Here is a 19,922-nt window from a genome sequence, read left to right on the forward strand (position 1 = left end):
CGAGTGGTCTTTACTCTTTGCAGTGTCCCACAGAGGAGTTCAAACTTTCCTATTGTACATTTTGATATCTCTCTGTCTATTCTTATATGTCATGCCACCCTGGTGTTACTTGCACCCCTGGAAACCCTTTGCCAGCCTGGACACCCTACTTGATATCACAGTCTGCAGCATTCATAATAGTAAACCTATCCTGTGTAAACACACTGAGGCCTTTGAAGCCAATCACCAAGTACAAATGACTTCCCAACTAGATGCAGATGGTCTCAGTTTGGATGTCGGCTGCATAAATGAGTGAGCAGTCAGCCTGAGGCCATTGTGAATGGCTTCTTTCATAAACTCCCAGGCCTTTAACTCCATAGACCCCTGTGTGCTTTACAAAGGATTTGCCGGATCAACCCCTGCATAAAGGGAACCACAGCTCCTCGAAGTCGGGAATGGAACTTTTTAAAGGCTATGCGGCTCAATGAGTATTTCAAGAAGTTAAAAAATAGCATTTGATGGCTTTATGTTCCTGAATGATTCCATATGGTGTAAAAGGTTTTTTTTTTGTTTAAAGACAGAAAAAAAAAACAAACATAAAATTTCTGAATTGAATTTTCTTTCTGTAAAGAAAAATCACAAAAACTGGGGTGTAGTACCATGCCAAAGCAGAAGTCTTTAATAAAATGCTCATATAATGCAAGTCAATGTCAATCCCTGTAATTCTTGTGGTATGAAAAGCATAAGGTAGCTGACCACATATACACAAGACATTAGGAAGGTCAATTATCCACATCTGGATTTTGTGTTGAATACAATAAACAGTTGCAAATTGTACTGCTGCCTCCAATGAGCAGATCAATCTTTTGTTCTTTTTAAACACTTGGCCATTGTTTATGATCCTGGGTTAATGGCTGCCTGGCTGGCAAATGTTTGCTGGAGCAGCAGAGATGATGAACAGTAAAAGTCCAACAGATGCCACCAATAACAAGAGGAAGTGGGAAAGCTGGAGTTGCTCTGCTTACCAGTATGAGCACATGAAGACCACTGGGGTGCAGAGAAACACCCTTGAAGAGAAAATGGCAAAGTGTGAGGCATCAGTAGGGTCAGTTTGAGATTTTATATACTATTGGGTGGCAGCAAGGAGTTGTGGAGATCTTCCTTACACAAGACAATAAAATGTAAGTTTCAACTTCAAGTTTATGTTCATGTGTACATAATACATAGCGTAAATAGTGCAATGATAACAAAACGGACACCACCAAAGAAAAGTATACGCTGAATTGAATTGAATTTGAACTTTATTGCCAGGCAACATAGCTGCTAGGAATTTTTATACACGTAAGAAAAGTAAATCATTTTGAGACTGAGAAGAAACAGACATGAATCAGACATTAGTGATACCACCAAAATTTACAGTTGGCACTAGGCAGTGCTGAGGGTAGTGTTCTCTAGGCATCCATCAAACCAGGTTCATCCATCATAATGCCAGATAGATATGATTCATCACTCCAGTGAACATGTTTCCACTGTTCCAGAGTTCATTGGAGGTTTGCTTTATACCCCTCTGGCCGACACTTGGCATTGTGCATGGCTTCTGTGCAGTTGCTTGGCCGTAGAAAGCCATTTTATGAAGCTCCTGAAACATAGTTCGTGTGCTGCTGATGTTGTGTCCAGAGGCAGTTTGGAAGTCTTTTGTGAGTGATGCCACAGAGGACGGATGATTTTTACACACTTCGGCACTTAGCGGCCTTGCTATGTGAGGTTGTGTGGCCTACCACTTCTTGGCTAAGCTGTTGTCCCTCAGCACTTTCACTTCACAATGACAGCAATTACAGTGAACTGGGCAGATCTAGCGGAGCAGCAATTTCACATGACTTATGGAAAAGGTGGCATCCTAGGACAGTGCCACGTTTAAAATCACTAGCTTCTTCACTTTGACCCATTCTACTGCCACTGTTGGTCAATGGCTATTGCATGGCTATGCTGATTTTATGCCCATGTCAACAATGAAAAACCTAAACTCAATAATTTGGAAGGGGATTCATACTTTTGGCCATACGGTGCACCTATTGTGATAGCATTTGGGGAAAAGCAGGGTTGTCCTCCTACACTGAGCTACTTGGGAGTTTGCTATTAAATCAACCTGCACATCTTTGGGATTAGTGAGAAACACCCCAATGGAGAAACCACACAGACCATAACTAAGCCAAGACTGTCATGGAAAAATTCTGACTGAAGGTTTCATAATGGATCTGTTAATATTTGCACTTTCTTATTACTCCTGATGTTAAGCAAAATTTAATGCTGTGGAAAACAAAAGAAGTGTACAGCAGGTGACACATCCTTGTCTTCTGATGTAGCAAAGTAAATGTTTATGCTCAGAGTAGTATTACATGGCCAGTTCTATCGCACTCTCCAGAAGCGACCATACAAATGTGGTGGCAGTCACAACACTTGCTGTCCCTCGGTAGATACTCACGCAGTCTCTCAAACAATCTTAGCAATGGCCAGTTTCTTGTCAAGTAGGCCCAAGCATCAGGTTTTTGAACTTGACTATTTGATTTTTGCCATCTTTGTTTTGGTTACTTGTTCTTTTTTTCTCTGCTTAGAACAAGACACATTCCCACAGGTTGAGAGCCGCTGAGATAAACAGTAAATACACTCACTCACTGACAACACGCTGCTCTCAGAAAATGGCTCCCTACAGACAACTCCATCTTTGATGACGTCACTTTCCGGCTCATTGGGATGATGTCACTTCCGGTTCCTCGATGATGATGTCACTTGTGGTTTCTCAAGATGACGTCACTTCTGACTTCCGATGATATCACTTCTGGTTTTATCGTCATTTCTTCACAACTCATTTCCTGCAGCCATTTTGTATTAAAACAATCGCTCAACTCCCGTAATCTGTCAAATGTTTTGATTTTTTCATCCAATATTGACCCCATTTTACTGTTCTTTTGAAAGATATTACATGGGGCAATTCCATAACTCTTTTTGCAGTTTTCTGTGTGATTTGTTCCTATTACAACCTCTATATTTGGAGACACATGTGAGGTCCTCTGCACCTTCTCAATGCTACCTCTGAATGGTATCAAATCTTAATCCAGACTCTTTACATGGGTAGCTGGTGGAACAAGCTACCCACCTCTATTTGAAATTCCGACTCCCTCAATGTGTGTACTTTACAAGTTTTTGGTGAGTTTTTGTCTAAGTGTTTATTGTTAAGATTTCATAACCTGGGAATTGTAACTCGCTTGTATTTTGTTCTGAGCTCTTTACTTGTGAGGATCAATTTTGTAACCTTCTCCTTTAACACTTTTTTCCAAAACAGTCCCCCAGACTGATGTTTACTCGATTATGTTGACCTCTTTTATAAGTCACTTTGGAAAAATGTGTCTGAGAAGCAAATAAATGTACCATAAAAGACTTTAGGGTATGGATTTTTATCTTATTCTAGCTGCAAGTATAATTACTGTATTTAATAGTAGTAGTGCTACTCCCACTTCCTTGGATTTTCATTTTGTTCTCTGTTGTTTTTTATGTTTGCACCCTCTGAGCATAAAGGAGTCTACTAAATAAATAAGTAATGTTTTAAATGATCAGACTTTGTTGTATCGCCAAACTCAAGCCTATTCTGTCTAACCACCTCCTGGAATCAGTGATCCATGCATTCATTACGTCCCGGCTCGACAACTCAGATTCCTGCCTTTATGGTATCAGTAAAGCCACTCTTTCTGGACTCCAACTGGCTCAGAATGCGGCTGCAAGGCTTCTAACTGGAAGTAGCAGAAGCCAACACATTTTGAAAACCCTACACTGGCTGCCGATTTGATTCAGAATCGATTTTAAAATACTCCTCTTAACCTATAAGGCACTAAACGGTCTAGCCCCTGCCTATGTGAGTGTCTTGCTCCATCGTCACAATCCTCTTCGTGTTCTTAGATCCGCAGATCAGCTGCTCCTAACCGTTCCCAAGGCACGTTTTAAAGCTCGTGGTGAAAGGGCTTTTTCCGTCTGTGCACCCAGGCTCTGGAACTCCCTACCCTTAGTGGTTAGGCAAGCCGCCTCAGTCGCCACATTTAAATCATGCCTAAAAACGCACTTCTTCACATTGGCTTTTAATTCTTAACCTGTCTCATTTCCACTTGCTTCTTCCTATTTCTCTATTTTATTGGGTCCTCTGACCTGTTTTTAGTATCTCTGTTTTTAATTCTCTCTTAATGTTTGTTTTTAATATTTTGCTTTTAGGCCTGCTTCTTTTTTAACTGTACAGCGCTTCGGTCAGTTGTAATGCTGTGCTTTTAAGCGCTCAACAAATAAAATGGTATGGTATGGCACCTTTCATGGTCAACACCATTCCTAACCATTATATATGACCTTACATTCCGGTTTTCAGGGCCTCAGCCTTGGACCTTCTCCTGCCTCTGTTCCGACCATTTTGCCACCCTCATTAGCGACCGCTGGCTTTTGTGAATGCACACAGTAAGCTCTTTCTTCTTTTTCCTGACACATTTTAAATTGTCGATGCACTCATTGTTATGAGTTTGTCAGTAAAAGTGGTCGCAGATTCTGTCCAACATGTGGCATACATTAGGAGTCTGTAAAGAATTAGTCCCAAGATTAAAAATATCCTGAAATGCCTAATTTGCTTCATTTTTTGATATTTATGAGCGGCCTTGCCTGCCGTTTTTCTCCGTTGTCAATCTGGTTTAGAGCCAATTTGTTTAAATGTGTTGTCAAATAACAGCCTGGAATTACAAACCGTATATAACTAACAATAGTAATAATTTATCCCATTTTCAAATTGTTAACTAGTAACATGAAACTAGGCTGTACTTGTCATTTTAATATAATGATGCATAATAATTGCAGTGGTTATCATAAATGGAAAACAGATGTGTTTGTATGATTAGTTACTGGAAACCAGACTGGTCAGAGCTGCATGATGCTGTAGTTTCACTGACAGCACTACATAGATTTTTGAAAAATGAAAAATCGTAAAGTTAATGCAAATGTACTGCATACTGTATGTGAACTTGCAGTACTTATCGATTGGTTTTGGGCAAGCTGGGATAAGCAAATTAGAACACTGATGGATGGATGGATGGATGGATGGATGAATGGATGGATACCTATTGTGCTACAGTCTGAAATCTGACAGACACCAGCAGAAAAACAGCCAACCAATAAGGTACAGTTGTTTGCTTTTTATTATTAGATTAGCTAACCCATCAGTCCATTTTATACAAAAGTCATCTTCAGCAGAGTCACATCTGAAGCATTGTTTTCAGACCAAAATAATCTCCATCCACAGCGTTTTCGTAAGCATTTTCACGTCACTTATAAAAGTACTACACTTAAATAGGCAAAAAAAGCCTATGATGCAGGCGTTCATCTACAATTTGCATGATCCCATCAGCTGAAAAATCCTTAAGTGGGGTTTGTGACAAAACTGTAAAAACCAATAAATGATTTGCCTTTTGTGAATATTTGCAGCATTTAAACTGTACAAATTGCAATTTAGATGCATAGAGGTACACAACACAATGCCATGGAGAGCAACTCTTCTGTGTCTACAATGTTGGAATATGGTTTTCTTCAGTGTAGTGTGACCAATCAGAGAATGAGATGTTGGAACGAGCAGGATCCAATTAGGAAGGGCTGCATAAGAAGAATAAACCAATCAAAATGCAATTAGCGTCTGTGTTTTCGAAAAACTGTGTTATTGCCTATCCACATTAGAAAGCTAATGCTTAGTATTTTCAAAGTTTCATTTATGAAGGTTAAAAATGCAGAGCTAATGCGAACAACAGGCAAAAATGAAGACTAATGTCTATGTTTTTAAACAAAAATTGTAGTAGTGTGGATAAAGCATAAAGGTCAGCATTCCATTTATTTGTTTATCCTTTTCTGACCATCTTTTATAGCTTTAGGGTGGCTGGTAAACCAGACATGTGAAGATAGGCCATCAAATACAGGAGGTAAAGCTTGGAGCCCTAAGGGCTGCATCAATACTTTTGGCAGATACTTGCAATCAGCAGATGGGATCTCTGGCGTGTGTTAGCGTGCTTCACAGCCAAGTGTCCTGGTACTTTAAAATCCGAGGTCATAGTCTTCCCCAAGAAAACAGGCATGTTCCTCAAAGGTAGTTTGAGCAGATATCCTAACTGGAGGACTTCAAGTGGCCCAGTGAGATTAGAGGTGACCAACAGACTGACCAGTGGTGCAGCAACACTAGAGGTAAAGTGGACAAAACGTTTCATTTACCAGTGTTATGAAGAGGGTGTAGGCCTCCCAAAAATCTACAAACAAGACCTACCCCAGCCAATGTGACCCCAATGTGCCAATTCTGATAACACATATTTAAGAAAATTATCCATCAACACTTTACCAATCATTTTTTAAAGCCATTAAATCCAACTCAAGATAGATACAGTAGATAGATAGATAGATAGATAGATAGATAGATAGATAGATAGATAGATAGATAGATAGATAGATAGATAGATAGATAGATAGATAGATAGATAGATAGATAGATAGATCTTTATTTGTCCCCGGGACTTATACACCATCAGCAGTATTTTAAAGACAATTCTAAATGGCACGGGTTACCAATGTAGCAATGCTAAAAGTGGTGCTCATATTTTCTTATTCTCGTTAAGATTCTTGCTGTTGCGTTCTGCAAAAACTACAACCGGTTGATGTCTTTCTTAGGAAGTTCTATTAGTAGTGCATTACAGTAATCTAGTCAACTAAAAGCAAAAACAGGAAAACCTTTTTTAGCATCTTGCTGTGTTATAAAAGGCCCAACTTTTGCAATGCTCCCTAAGTGAGAAATGCAGTCCTATTAACTTTAACATTTAATGGTAAGGAACCAACAAAATTTCAAATACCCTTGTTATTGCCATTTTTGCCCTCAATAACATTTCTGTTTTTTCCTAATTTAGCTTGAGAAAATTCAGAAGTAAAAATAAGACATTGAATCAGAGAGGACAGAGTGTCAGGGTCATCACGTACTATAAATAAGTAAAACTGTATATCATCTGCGTAGTTGTGGTAGCTGACCTTCTGTTTTAATGTAATCTCACTTAATGGGAGCATGTGGATTGAAAATGACAATGAGTTAAGAATAAATCCTTGAGTTATACCAGAAACAACATCATGGACCTCTGAACTACAATCACCATAACTAACAAAGAACTTTCTACCTGTTAAATAAAGCTGAAACCATCTTAAGTCACTACCAGAGAGACCCACCCATTGTCCAAGGCGGTTTATAAGAATACAATGGTGTCATATGCTGTGTTCATGTCCAGTAGAACAAGAACAGATGTGTGGCTTCTGTCCCCATTAAACTGCAGGTAATTTACTACTTTAACTGGTACACTTTCTGTACTGTAATTTGTTCAAAAGCCTGACTGAACGTTTTCAAGAATAAAATGTTCATTTACTAGGGGGCTTTACCCACTGCTCGCTTTGCTCACCAACCCTGCGGCCTGCACTACGCGCCAGCCACTTTACGTCTCTGCCACTCGCGTATGTGGATTTCACTTTCATCAAACAACAAATCTTTTAATTCTCATGGATACGCCTCATCATTGGATAGAAACACTATTTTTCCATGATGGCAACAAGAATTGGACGATCTACAAGTCTCCAACCTGAACATTACATTTAAACTCTTTTCGCTGCTCCGTTATTTCACCGAGTAATAATTTCCATTTGTTTGTGCTAATGCGATCTTTACTATTATTTTTTTGAGTCTTTCAAATTTTAGTACTTTCATTATCTCTAACCTGCTCTACTTGTGTATTGCGCCAAAGTTTATGAATTCTTTACGATATTCTACTTTGTCATCTACTCTTTGTCTTTTATTTCTGGCCTCAGGCGTGGTTAAATCTCTTGGCACAATGTCTTGTCTCACGGGACGTGAAAATGTCTCTCTGACAAAGTCACGTCTCATCTCAGGCTAAAAAGTCTCGTCTCTTCTCAGGATTTTTTTAAATAATAGAGAGAAATGATGATTTAACTGCTTAAAAATTTGTTTTTACTTAAGAAAGGCAGGTTAGAAATTAGTCTAAAGTTGTCAAAGACAGAGGAGTGAAGATTTCTTTTCTTGATGTGTGGTTTAACAACTGTAGATCTTAGAAAATCTGGGAAGACCCCCGTATCTAATGAGGAGTTAACTTGACTGGGCCAAGGACACAAGTGGAGGGTTTTAGTTAAGAAATTATTCTATTGAGATCAGGTAGACCTTTTTGAGTGAAGGAGTTTAATTGTCTAAAAAGAGCATATTGGGGTTCAACAGATTTAACTTTGGAGGGATGTATTACATTGCATCTAACACCATTTATTTGGTGTTTAAGGAATGCTTCAAAAGCCTCACAGGTTTCAACAGAAGGTTCCAGGAGGCATTCTGTTGAATTATCTGGGTTTAGGAGAGAATGAAACTTAAGCATTATCATTTATAATTTTAGAGAAATAGGTCTACCTCGCATGGTGGACTGCTTTGTTATATTCAGTGATATGTACCTTCAATATTTCATAGTGGATGGTTTTCCTCCATTTACGCTCAGCTCTCCGGCATTTTTACTTTAGTTCATACACTCCTGGAGTCTTCCAAATTATTTTAGTGCGCCTTCATTACTGGTTATATTAGTTTAAGCACTACATTCAGACTGGTTACTCAGATTATTAATAAACCTGGAGGCTGCTTTTAACAATACATTACTCTTTAGTTCTAGTTACCAGTTTTTCTATATCAATTAAAAAGCAGAAAGGGTACGATATACTGTGGGCCGGATGGCTGGGACCCTTGCCCAGCCGGAATGTCCTTGTGATGGAAGGAACAGGTTCACAGCAATACCTCCCCCAGAACACGAGAGGGCGACCCCCCAGGATACTTGGAGCTTGGAAAGCTCAACCCTGCTCTGCTGGGGCCCATGGCCTACGCCAGGGGGCGCCCAGACAGTTCCGGAGCCCTGGACTGCAGCACTTCTGCACATACCTGGAAGTGCTGCCAGAAGAGGATTTGGGAGCACCTGGTGGTAAAGGAAGCCACCTCACTCTGTTCAAGGAACCAGAGTCGGGAGGTGGTGGACAAAGCTTACTGGGAGAGCAGTGGAGGCGTAAGAGAAAAAGAAAGAGAGTAAGAGAATGAAAGAAAGAAGAAGAAAAGGGTTGAGCAGTATTGCGAGACTGTGTTATACTTGTGGGAACGGTAAAGACGTTTCTCCCAAGGGAAAAGAAATAAAACCATGTTGCTTTTGCACTTGTGTGTCACTGTGCCTGTCTTTGTATAAGTTTGGGGAGCTGTACGTCCCTGTGGTTTCCACAACTGATATCCACAACCTGCCTGACATCAATTTCTTGTTGAATTGAATACATATAGCATGGGTGTTGGCTAAGGTCCAAAGAGTGCAGTAAGTTCATATCTTCTCTTGCTTTAGGGTCACAGTGGTCATCTATATGAAAATTTAAATCACCTACAATTAGGAACCTGATATAATCAGTTATTATTATAGATAATATGTCTGAAATGCAGACCATTTGTATAAATGAGCCCTTGTAGTAATTCTTGACACAATGCTGTTGAATGATTCATAGCTGAATCATAGCTGAATCATTTTGTCATTTTATGGCTTAAAGACCTCAGTGTTAGTGTGTCAGAAAGAACATGTGCAGCATTGTTCATAATGTCACTCTGTTTTGTTTGAATTTTGTCCTTTGCTATAAACTCCAGGACTATAAATGAGCTTGCCCTCTTAATCAGCTTGTTAATTTGGTGGGCCTCTGCTGAAGTGATGTTACCAGCCCAGCACACCACAGTGCAGAAAATCACCCTGGCCATCACAGAGCTGTAGAAGATGTGAAGGATGTCACTACCCTCACAGGAATACAGTCTACTAAGAAAAAAGTGCCAGCTCTGCTGTTTCTCATGTAGCTCCTCTGTGTTATGAGACCAGTCCAGCCAGTCATAGATGTGGACCCCCATGTACTTGTAGGAGTGGATCATATATGTAACCTTGATGGATATCATTGTCATTTTGATTGAGTACTGAAGAAATAAACATGATTAAGGAAATCCCTTCTGCAGGTGTGATGACACTGTGCATTTCATGTGAAGTTGGGGTCTACTTCATTGACTTACACTGCGGAATAGATGGGCAAGAAAGACGAAGACAAAACATACTTGGAAATGAACAGCACACTGGCACAATGACTACTGTGGCTGTTTCTCAGCTCCAAAGATCAGATTGTGTTGAAGTTCTATAGGGTTTTCACCAAATTCTCCAGTTTTCTTCAACATCCTAGCTCAGCCGGCAATTCTAAGTGCGCCCTGCAATGGATCTATCTTAGACTGCTTCAGTTACATTCATTTTCTCTTCTATGACACCCCTCAATGAGGACTAACTCAGAGCATCCAGTTCCTGCTTGTCCTGGAGAAATAAATTCCAGTTCTCTGTGATTGTATAGTTGAAAAGAAAAGAAAATGGGAAGGTGGGTTAACTTTCTGTGCAATCTGTTTTGTAACACGGAGGGGTTTCATTACAAACATGATCAACCGATACAGGAAACACTTGCAATGGCAACCTTCCAGATTAAATTATTCTGCCAGAAATGATCCTTTAAAGAATGTGGCTGACCTAGGAGAACTGGAATTTATATCTAAAACCACCCGGTGTATTAGGAAAATGTTGGAATAGATTGCTTGAAATTTCTCTGGTATTGATTTAACATTATGCTTTGTGTTATGTTGCTTTTCTTTTCTTTCCTCCTACAGTTATAATTATAGTACAGAGCTATGGACTCATAAGTAGTAGTGTGCTTTTTTTAAAAGGTTATTAAACTTAATGTTCACATTACTATATGTAAAACACAATCCAATTAAAAATACACTTTAAACAATATTTTTTAGAGAGTTAATATGGATTAAATCATAATGAACACTTAACCCCCCAACCCATACCCACTTTGCAGAGTTATATGAACAAAAGGCCCATTTAGAAGTAGTTTTTCACAAACAGTAAAGCATCAAAAGGAAAGAGAGCCAAGGCAGGAGCCTGGCAGCCCGAATATCTCTTGATTAATGTGAGGATATGAATATGTGTAATATGATCTCAAGCAGGAACAGCACGTGTTGGCTTACATTTTTGCCTGCTCTGCTTTCTGTATTTTCGGATGATGATGGCATTGCTGGTCTTATTCTATGAGTTTCTATTATCTGTCTTGATCAAGTTCATGCAGGCTTGCCATTATGTGTATTTTCAAAATAATTACAACATAGGTTATGCAATGGGAACAATAAATAAATGATGAACTACTTGGAAAGCCAGTTATCCGTCCTTCTGATTTATCTGATCTTTCAGCCTGCATATCTACACTGATGTTGTTTTCTTGATGCTTCTCAGCAACAATATTTTTATGCATTTTGCTTTTATTCTTCATGCATTTGGATACATGTGTTTTATAATTTAATTATTTCTTCCCGGCACTATTATTTTTATTTGAGCTCTTTAGGAACTACCTTATGCAGGCAGGCACCTACTCTGACCATTCAGCCTGAGAATAGAAAAGCAAGCCTTGCAGTCTCTACAGTGCAGCATTCACGTAACTGCTTTTTAGGGCACGTGTTTGGGTTTGTGATGAATTTGTATCTCATGTGTTAATGGGTGTTTTTGTGATAACTCACTTCAGATGAGAAGCAGCTTGCTATTGTCACACATGTACGCTTAGGAGGTAGTCAACAAGCCCTGAGGTGAGTGAAATATCGCGGGACGGGGGGGTGATATGTGGTACTAACGCCTCTCTCTCTCTTTCGCCAGACAAAAAGAAGAAATGTAACTCACCTTCCATACTTCCGGGTTCCCAAGATGGCTTCCAATTATCACTTCCGCTTTCTGACTCCCGATGATGATGTCACTTCCGGCTCCACCTCGATGACATCACTTCTGACTCCCAATGATGACGTCACTTCTGTCTGACAGCTATGACTTCATCTCCTGCCAACTCATTTCTGTCAGCCATTTTTGAACTGTATAAAAATGCCATCTTTGTCATGTACCATTATCAACTACTGTAAAGTACTTTGATCACAAATTTTGCCTTTTTGCATTGTCACAATACCGAGTGTCACAATAACGAGACATACTCAAGATAAAGATTTGGGGCAGCCACCCATATAATCTGGTATCCCAGCTGCAAAGTCGTTCTTTTTATCAGAATATACAGCAGTGAAGTGCATACAACAGAGTCCAAAACAAGACTGAGGGAAAAGGGAAAAGGGGCAGGTTTTTAAAGGTTGGAGACAGGAAGTGAGGTCATAAGGATCGAGCACGTGGTCTTCAACCATTGGATCACAGCCGGACGTGATGTCAGAGGGGCTAGAGCTGGTGAGGTCGACTTCCATTGGCTCGGTCCCGGAAGTGATGTCAATAGAGCCAGGTGGACTCCCCCAGGAATGGTCTACAGGGAAGGGAGAAAAAGAGTCAGTGTACTCTGGCACATCCTGGCATGCCTCCGAACTGCCTTCACTCAAGCCCTTTAGCTGCCTCCCATGCGCACGTGTGTGACAGCATTTATTGTCCATTGCACATTATACCGGGACGGTCCCCAACTCTTTTTCTCAGTTGTGAAACTCTTTTTATTATCACACTATGTTCGTTACAGATACTTTTATGAAAAGGTGCACTTACCTTAAGATACAATGTTGGTGAAAGGGTTTCACTATTAGCAAGCTTCTAGATAACATGACCAACATCCCAGTGGCAATCTGCTGGAGCAGGAGTGTAAATGGTATACTAGCACATATTGTGACCAGTGTCGCCACTGATTAGCTGCCCTTAACAGCAGCAAGTGTTGCTCGTGAGCAGTTCAGTAGTTCCCCTACTCATTTTTTACTTTCGCATAGTGCTGCCAGCGACACGCTCTTACGCTCATAATTGTGGGCTGTCTCTCTGTTAGATAGTAAATCTATGGCAAAAAAAACATAAACTGCCCTTCAGAAACTACCTCTTAAACAGTATTTGTGTGAGAAACAAACACACTCTTTCCCATCCCCTTTGCGGGATCAGCTGCAGGCTTACCATGTCTCATGCTTCTCGCACATGGTTTACAACATTTAAAAGACCGAGCCCCGGCCAACCTGATGGCTCACTCTCCTGTCCTCTCTCCCTCAGACTGTGTCTGCTCCATTCGCTGCTTCCAAGCTGTTGAACCCGCTTGATGAGTAGAACTTTGTGTTCTTTTCACCAGGAGAGGGCAGCTGGACTGCCATGTTTGACAGCTGCAACAATGTGTGCTTCTCTGCTGTAGATAATCCCCTTCTGAATAAGGTCTTGTGTCTGTACCTGCCAGTTCAGCAATAAAGATTTTGTACCTTGGAAATCTGGTCCCTTTTTCCAGTCTCCTGTCCAACTTCATGACCCAAGCTTGACAATATAAAGAGATAGCCGGGGTTACGTTTAGAAAGCCACAGAAGCAGCAGAGAGAGAAGACCTAAGTGCATGTTTGAAAAAGATATGATAGCATGACGTATACACTGATTTGATGGACTTCCAAGAGAATCAAAGGGGAGTGGGCCGTGAAAAATTGGCATGTTAACAGAATGTCTGCATGAACATTTTGGTTCATCTTTAAGGGTCAACATTAAGGGACAGCAGAGCGTGAGATGAATTTATTGGAGTCGACCTCCAAATTAATTAGTGGAGTGGAGGCAATCACTGGGGAGAAGAGATAGTCAGCTTTGTGCTAATTTAAACTTATTAGATTCTTTTGATTATTGTTTTCGATCCTTTTTGGGTTGCATGAATGCAGTTCCTGGACTTTACTAATATTCTTTGGAAGAAGAAAACCTTTTCCATTTATTTTCACTGCAGTGTTCTAGATGGTGCAGGTTGTAAATAATTGTAAACCAACATTAGTTTTCCTTTTTGCATTTTTCATTTTTGTTGTGCCATCGTTACACTGAATGGCACTCACCTTTTGATTATTGTCTTTACGTGCATTTGCTACAATAAAAGGACACCTATTGTTTGCACCTCAAAACATTCCCACTCACTACTGGTTTTCTGGTCGGTATATACTCTAAACTACTAGATTCCCCAGGATTAAAGTCATGCAAGGGTTCAAGAAGCACAGGACATCTTATTTTCTCCTTGGTGGTTATAAAATCTGGATGAATTAATGGTCTGCTTCATGTCTCAAGATAATAGATGTCCAACATCTTCTTGCAGGTTTCCAGTCTAGGTGTATACTGTATGGCCAGGCTACTTCTGTCCATGATATGTGTCTTCATTTACACTCTTCAGGTATCAAATGAGCTTGACAGAATGAATGGTCTCCTCACATGTGTTAAACGTCTTATGTTCTTATGTCAGCAGAGTTTTGGCCATGCCATTTGGAGAGATTATTCCAAGAAGAAGACAAGCATTCTGTGGATACTCATAACAAAAGGGTACTTTAGAAGCAATGAAAATAAAAATCCAAAATGAGGTTGCCTGAGTGAAAGTGTAAATGAAATGAGTATAAATTTCCTGTTCCTCCGTGTAAAAAACCCAATAAATGCATGAATGCACATAGTCTGAAAGAATCAGTCTCAACACACGAAAAAGGTTTGGGGCAGCTACCCGTAAATTGGGCAGCAAAGGGGTTTTGAAATAGGCACTGATGTGCATACTTTGAGTTCCAGACTGAACTGATTGGAGTTGTGAAATGATGGTGGCTTTAATCTGAGGCTGGAACTGGAAATGACTTTGTTCTTGGTGCCGGAACCGTAAGTGACGTCAGTCTTGGCACCGGAGTCGCAAGTGATGTTGTTGATGTTAAATCAGATTTTTCCCGTATTTGGCCTGTAGAGACAACAGAAGTATGTTTATTGCACCCTGCCACCCCCGGCCTGGGGGGTAATTACCTCCACTTGGTCCACTCAGCTTCCTCCTAATCGCACGTGTGTTAAAATAGGTTTATCATTTCATAAAACAAGTATTCTGACAGGTCTGAGAAGGAATATGGGCTGAAGAGCCTCTGCAATTTATTTCCTTAGATTCCCCCCTAGTTTATAGTACTAGGATGTTGTACCGTGTTAGCCATTATGGATGTAGTGAGAACCTAAGCAAAATGGTACCTTTTATTGGCTAACTAGAAAGATTACAATATGCAACTCATGTAAGAAATAGTAAAACTCATAAAGTTTTAATAAAATAATTTGAGAAGTCATAATGGCAAAGAGAACCCTTTAATACAGGGGTTTCAGAAAGTGTTTAGACCCCTTCAGGTTCTGCACACTTTACTCTGTTGTGAGTTTAATTCTAAATGGATACATTTGCCATTTTTGCCCATCAATTCACACTCAATAACCCTTAATGACAAGGATTGTAAATGTATGAGTATTAAAAGTCGAAAACTGAAATTTCTCATTCGCAGAAGTATTCAAACCCTTAATTCAGTACTTTGTAGAAGCCATCTTGGCCACAATTCCAGCTTTGAATCTTCTTGGGCAAGTCTCTGCAGACTTTTTACATCTGGACTAGATTTACATATCTCTTTCTTCTTTGCAGATCCTGTTAAGTTCCAACTGATATGGATGGGAAGCATCTGTAACCTGCCATCTTCAGGTCTCTCCAAAAATGAACTATGGGGTTTAAGTCTTGGCTTTTGCCAAGCCACTTAAGCACAGCCAAAGGATTATCCCAAAGCTATTTCAGCATTGTCTTGGCTGTATGCTTCAGGTCATTGACGTCCTGATGAGTTAACTGTTGCCTCAGTCTGAGTTTGCGTCCATTCTGCAGTAGGTATTCTTCAAGGGTCCCTCTGTATTTGACTGACTTCATTCTTCCCTCAATTCTTACCATTCTCCATGTCCCTGGCACCCCCAGAGCATGATGCTGGCACCACCATGCTTCCAAGGAAATCAATTTTTGTCTCATCAAACCAGAGAATCTTTCTGCCTATGCTCTGAGATTCCTTTAAATGCTGTTTGGCAAGTTCCATGTAGGAGTTAGTCACTCTACCATAAACATATGATTGATTGAGATGGTTGTCCATTAAAGAGAATTTCCTCTCTTAGTAGAAGAATTCTGAAGCTCTGTTAGAGTAACCAATGGGTTGTTGGTTACCTCCCTGGCCAAGGTCTGGTTGTTCCAAATGTCTACCATTTCACAGTTGTTGAGGCCACTGTGCACCTGGGAACACTCAAACCTTTAGAAATGATTTTATACATGTGTCCTGATCTATTCTTCGCCATAATTTGGTCACTGAGGCCTACAGAGAGTTCCCTGGACATCGTGGATTGTTTTTCTTCCTGACATGCAGTGTTATTTGTGGACCTTCTATACACAGGTACATGTGTGTCATTCTAAATGAAGTCCAGTCAATTCAGTTTGTCACAGGTGGATTCCAATCAAGTTTTTGGCTCATCCCAAGGAGAATTTAAGCAAACAGCAGTGCAACTGCTGAGGATCTTAATATTTATAAAAATTACAGATTTCAGTTTTTGATTTTTAGTAAATTTGCAAACCTTTCTAAGAACATGTGTTCACTTCGTCATTATGGGTTATGGCGTGTAGACTGATGTGCCAATATGGCAAACTTAACTCTCTATTATAAAAAAAAATCTTGGGACGAGACGAGACTTTTTTTTCCTGCAACAAGACGTGATCTTTTGAAGAGAAACAGAGAAGAGAGACACTTTCATGTCCCACAAGATGGTCAAGCCACATCATACTTATAACCTTTGGAAGCAAGTACTACTTACAACCATTTTCAAACAAGACCACGGTCATCTAACCTATCAGTTGTTGGAATGCTTTTGGCAGACACACTTCCTGTGCTCTCAGCTGTTAAAAATTGTATACGTTCTAAATGACATGTCAACAACTAAGTGATGAAGAAAGAGCAGCACGTCGAAAAGGGACCCAAAAACGTTGGAGACAAAAAAATGCGAAAGAAAGCAAAAAAAACATAAATAATCAATGTGCAAATTCTGAAAATGAGGAAAGTAATACCCAGGCCCAGGGCCGGAAAAAGACAAAATAGAACATCATAAAGAATTCACATGCAGAGCAGGTTAGAGATAATGGAAGTAGGAAAATTCGAAAGTCTCAAAAAAAAAAATGATAGTAAAGATCACATTAGCGCAAACAAACGGAAAATATTACTCTGTGAAATAACGGAACAGCAAAAAGAGATCGCATGGTGTTTGAGGATGTCTAGGGGAGAAGAGAGACAAGGCAGTGAGACAAAAGTACAGCTACTGTACAGGCTTTTAAACATTTGAAGTGCCACGTGAGATGCAGATCACGTGGCATGGCTGATTGAGCAAAGAGGAGGTAAAAAAAAACTTTATTTGTTTCCCATTGTATCATCATTTAAGAGGGGTTTCAGAGGAGCAGTCATATCTCCTTGGGGGGCATTCATCCCCCCTCTTCACAATGGTGCATAGCGCTGGGGAGGGAGGAGGAGAAGGGGTTGGCAAGCGAAGTGAGCAGGGGGCGCAGCTCCCTAGTCTATTTAAAATTAAATCTACAACACAAAATAAAGTGTATAGAAAGTGAAGCATTCTCAATAATTTCTAAATATGCCAAATACTTATAAAAAGGATTTGGGTATTTAAGAATATAAAAGTTCACTTCTGAGCAGGTAAACAACAGAAGAATAAGCGATCATTGCAAACCAGACGGTGCTCCCTCGCAGATCCTTATTATGTCCATACTTCACTGGTAGCTGCTTGAAAGTAATTATAGAAAATAAGTCGTCTATACAAATGATAGTCATTATCAGAAAGATTATCCTGCTTCTCCACAAACTCAGCCGCTTGTCTAACAAGAGCCAGACAACAATCCGTAATTCTAGCCCTGCTACTTAAAATGTTTTATATTAGAGATATTTAAGGAGAACATTCAGGTCTTAATGATCCGATGTTTCTGTCATTAATTTTAGCAGTGCCATATTGACCTGTAAGAGTATGAACATTGTTGCAGGGCAGAGTAAAGGTACTGCACTCTGAGTCCAGGCAATTTATTATAATCAGAAACAGGTGCCAAGAAAAAAAAAAGCACGCAGATAAAAGTATTTTTGCTCCAAGCTAAGTAGACATATGCATCCGTTTTAAAGGAGAAACGCTCCCCCCTCTAAAATTTCAGTGTTTGACAATCCACACAAATTTTTGTACAAGGTTAAAAAAACATTCATCTTCAAAAACTGTTTATTGCGGTCAGGGTCATGGGGAGCTGGGGTCTAACCAGGGGATGCCAGTCTATCATGAACAACATATTGATTGACACGGTGGATGGAATGAGCAGATTGTGAGGAAAACCATTTTTTTTAAAAATGACAAACACACACACACAGAGAGAGAGAGGAAGGTGTAAAAGGTCAAGTTGTGGTACGGCAGTGAGCTCCCTGCCCATGAAGTTTACCCATCGTCTTTATGGAGTTTCTCCAGGTGTACCTGTGGCAAAGTGTAATATGTTGCTTGTAATTTTGTTTTGTTTTAGTTATGAACTTCCCCAAAATTAATTGATTCTTGTAAATAGTTAGTAGTATACCAATTGTATAACCTCTTGTAGTACGGTCGCTAATTAGTGTTTCACCTCACAACCTGCATGCACTACATTTCTTGGCTCTACCACCAGAAGCACAGTTGGATGTTGTTGGGGGTTCTGATTTTTATTTTATTTATTTTGTATTAATAGTTTTGTTTACAATAATTAGTAATTGATATAATTTATTATTTAATAGGCATAGGGGAGAAGCTGCTGGTGTGATGCCCTGTTCTTTTTTTTCCCTTTTGTTCCTGGAAAGAGGTATGTTACTCAATTTTAAGAATATATGATTATAAAGTTAGGATATGTTTTGTTGTATAAATCTATGTACATTGTAAATAGTTCTCTCTGGAAAATCTGAGCATTTTTTTGTAAATAGTTTTATATGCAATGTGTTTTTAAAAGAAGGAGAAGCACAGTGGATGCTGTTGGGGGCATAGGGGAGAAGCCTTAGGTGTGACGCCCTGTTCTTTTTTTCTCATTTTGTTTTTGGAAAACAACAACAACAACAACAACATTTATTTATATAGCACATTTTCATACAAACAGTAGCTCAAAGTGCTTTGCATGTTAAAGAATAGAAAAATGAAAGACACAATTATAAGACAAAATAAATCAACATTAATTAACATCGAATAAGAGTAAGGTTCAATGGCCAGGGGGGACAGAAAAGAAAATAAAACTTCTGTTTTGCCCCTATGTGCCTCTGACTTGACTGTCATTTACACAACGCAGAGAAAGACAGATTCCAGTCAGCTACATACCCATTAGTGCAGGTAACGATGAGTGTTGATATCGGACCAATATGAGTCAGTGTAGCCCACAACTGACCTCCTCTCCAAATCCGATTCCCACCATAATGCAATGCTAACTCCCTGCCACATTGTACCAACATTGCCAGGTTCAAATGAATAGACATTTCTGTGGTAAAGCCATGTCATGGGGTTAGGTGAGACCCTGGAATAGTGCGACGTAGGGGTTGGCTTACCCTTCTGTGTGTCAAAAAAAAAAAAAGAAAAGGAAGAGTTTGGTACTTACCTCAATGGAGGGAGGAGGTATGGCGCAGCATGGGGTGCAGGCGCTGGAAAGCATGAGAGGCTGGAGAGTTGCACTAGAGTGGTCCAAGGGTGGAGTTGGTCAATGAGAATGCTTGAGCGCGAGAGGCCTATCAAGCTATTCAGGGTGCCAGAGTGAGAGGCAGGAGAGCTACACTAGAATGATCCAATGGTGGCGGTTGCGAATGAGAATGAATGAACATGAGAGGTCTATCAGGCCGTGCACATGCACCTGGTGCTCTGTTGCCTATTAATGGAGAGCGACAGGTGAGGTGCTGGTTAAGATAAGCCATGTTAGGACCCAGAGAGAGAGAGAGAGTTCAGGGAGAAGTTG

The 19,922-nt window shown here is 40.0% G+C and overlaps 1 long non-coding RNA gene across 2 annotated transcripts in view; it reads left to right on the forward strand.

The window, feature by feature from the left end:
* The window catches only part of LOC120524202, an 85,459-nt gene extending 73,319 nt beyond the window's left edge, over positions 1–12,140 (forward strand). The window contains exon 4 of one of the 2 annotated variants that reach the window (XR_005632762.1): positions 11,817–12,140. This is a non-coding gene — a long non-coding RNA (uncharacterized LOC120524202). Of the gene's footprint in view, positions 1–2,591; positions 2,741–11,816 lie in introns of those variants that run through there. The other variant, XR_005632763.1, reaches the window with a different exon arrangement.
* Positions 12,141–19,922: the final 7,782 nt, after the last annotated feature.

The sequence above is a fragment of the Polypterus senegalus genome, chromosome 2 (genome assembly GCF_016835505.1).
Source record: "Polypterus senegalus isolate Bchr_013 chromosome 2, ASM1683550v1, whole genome shotgun sequence".
NCBI lineage: Eukaryota > Metazoa > Chordata > Cladistia > Polypteriformes > Polypteridae > Polypterus > Polypterus senegalus.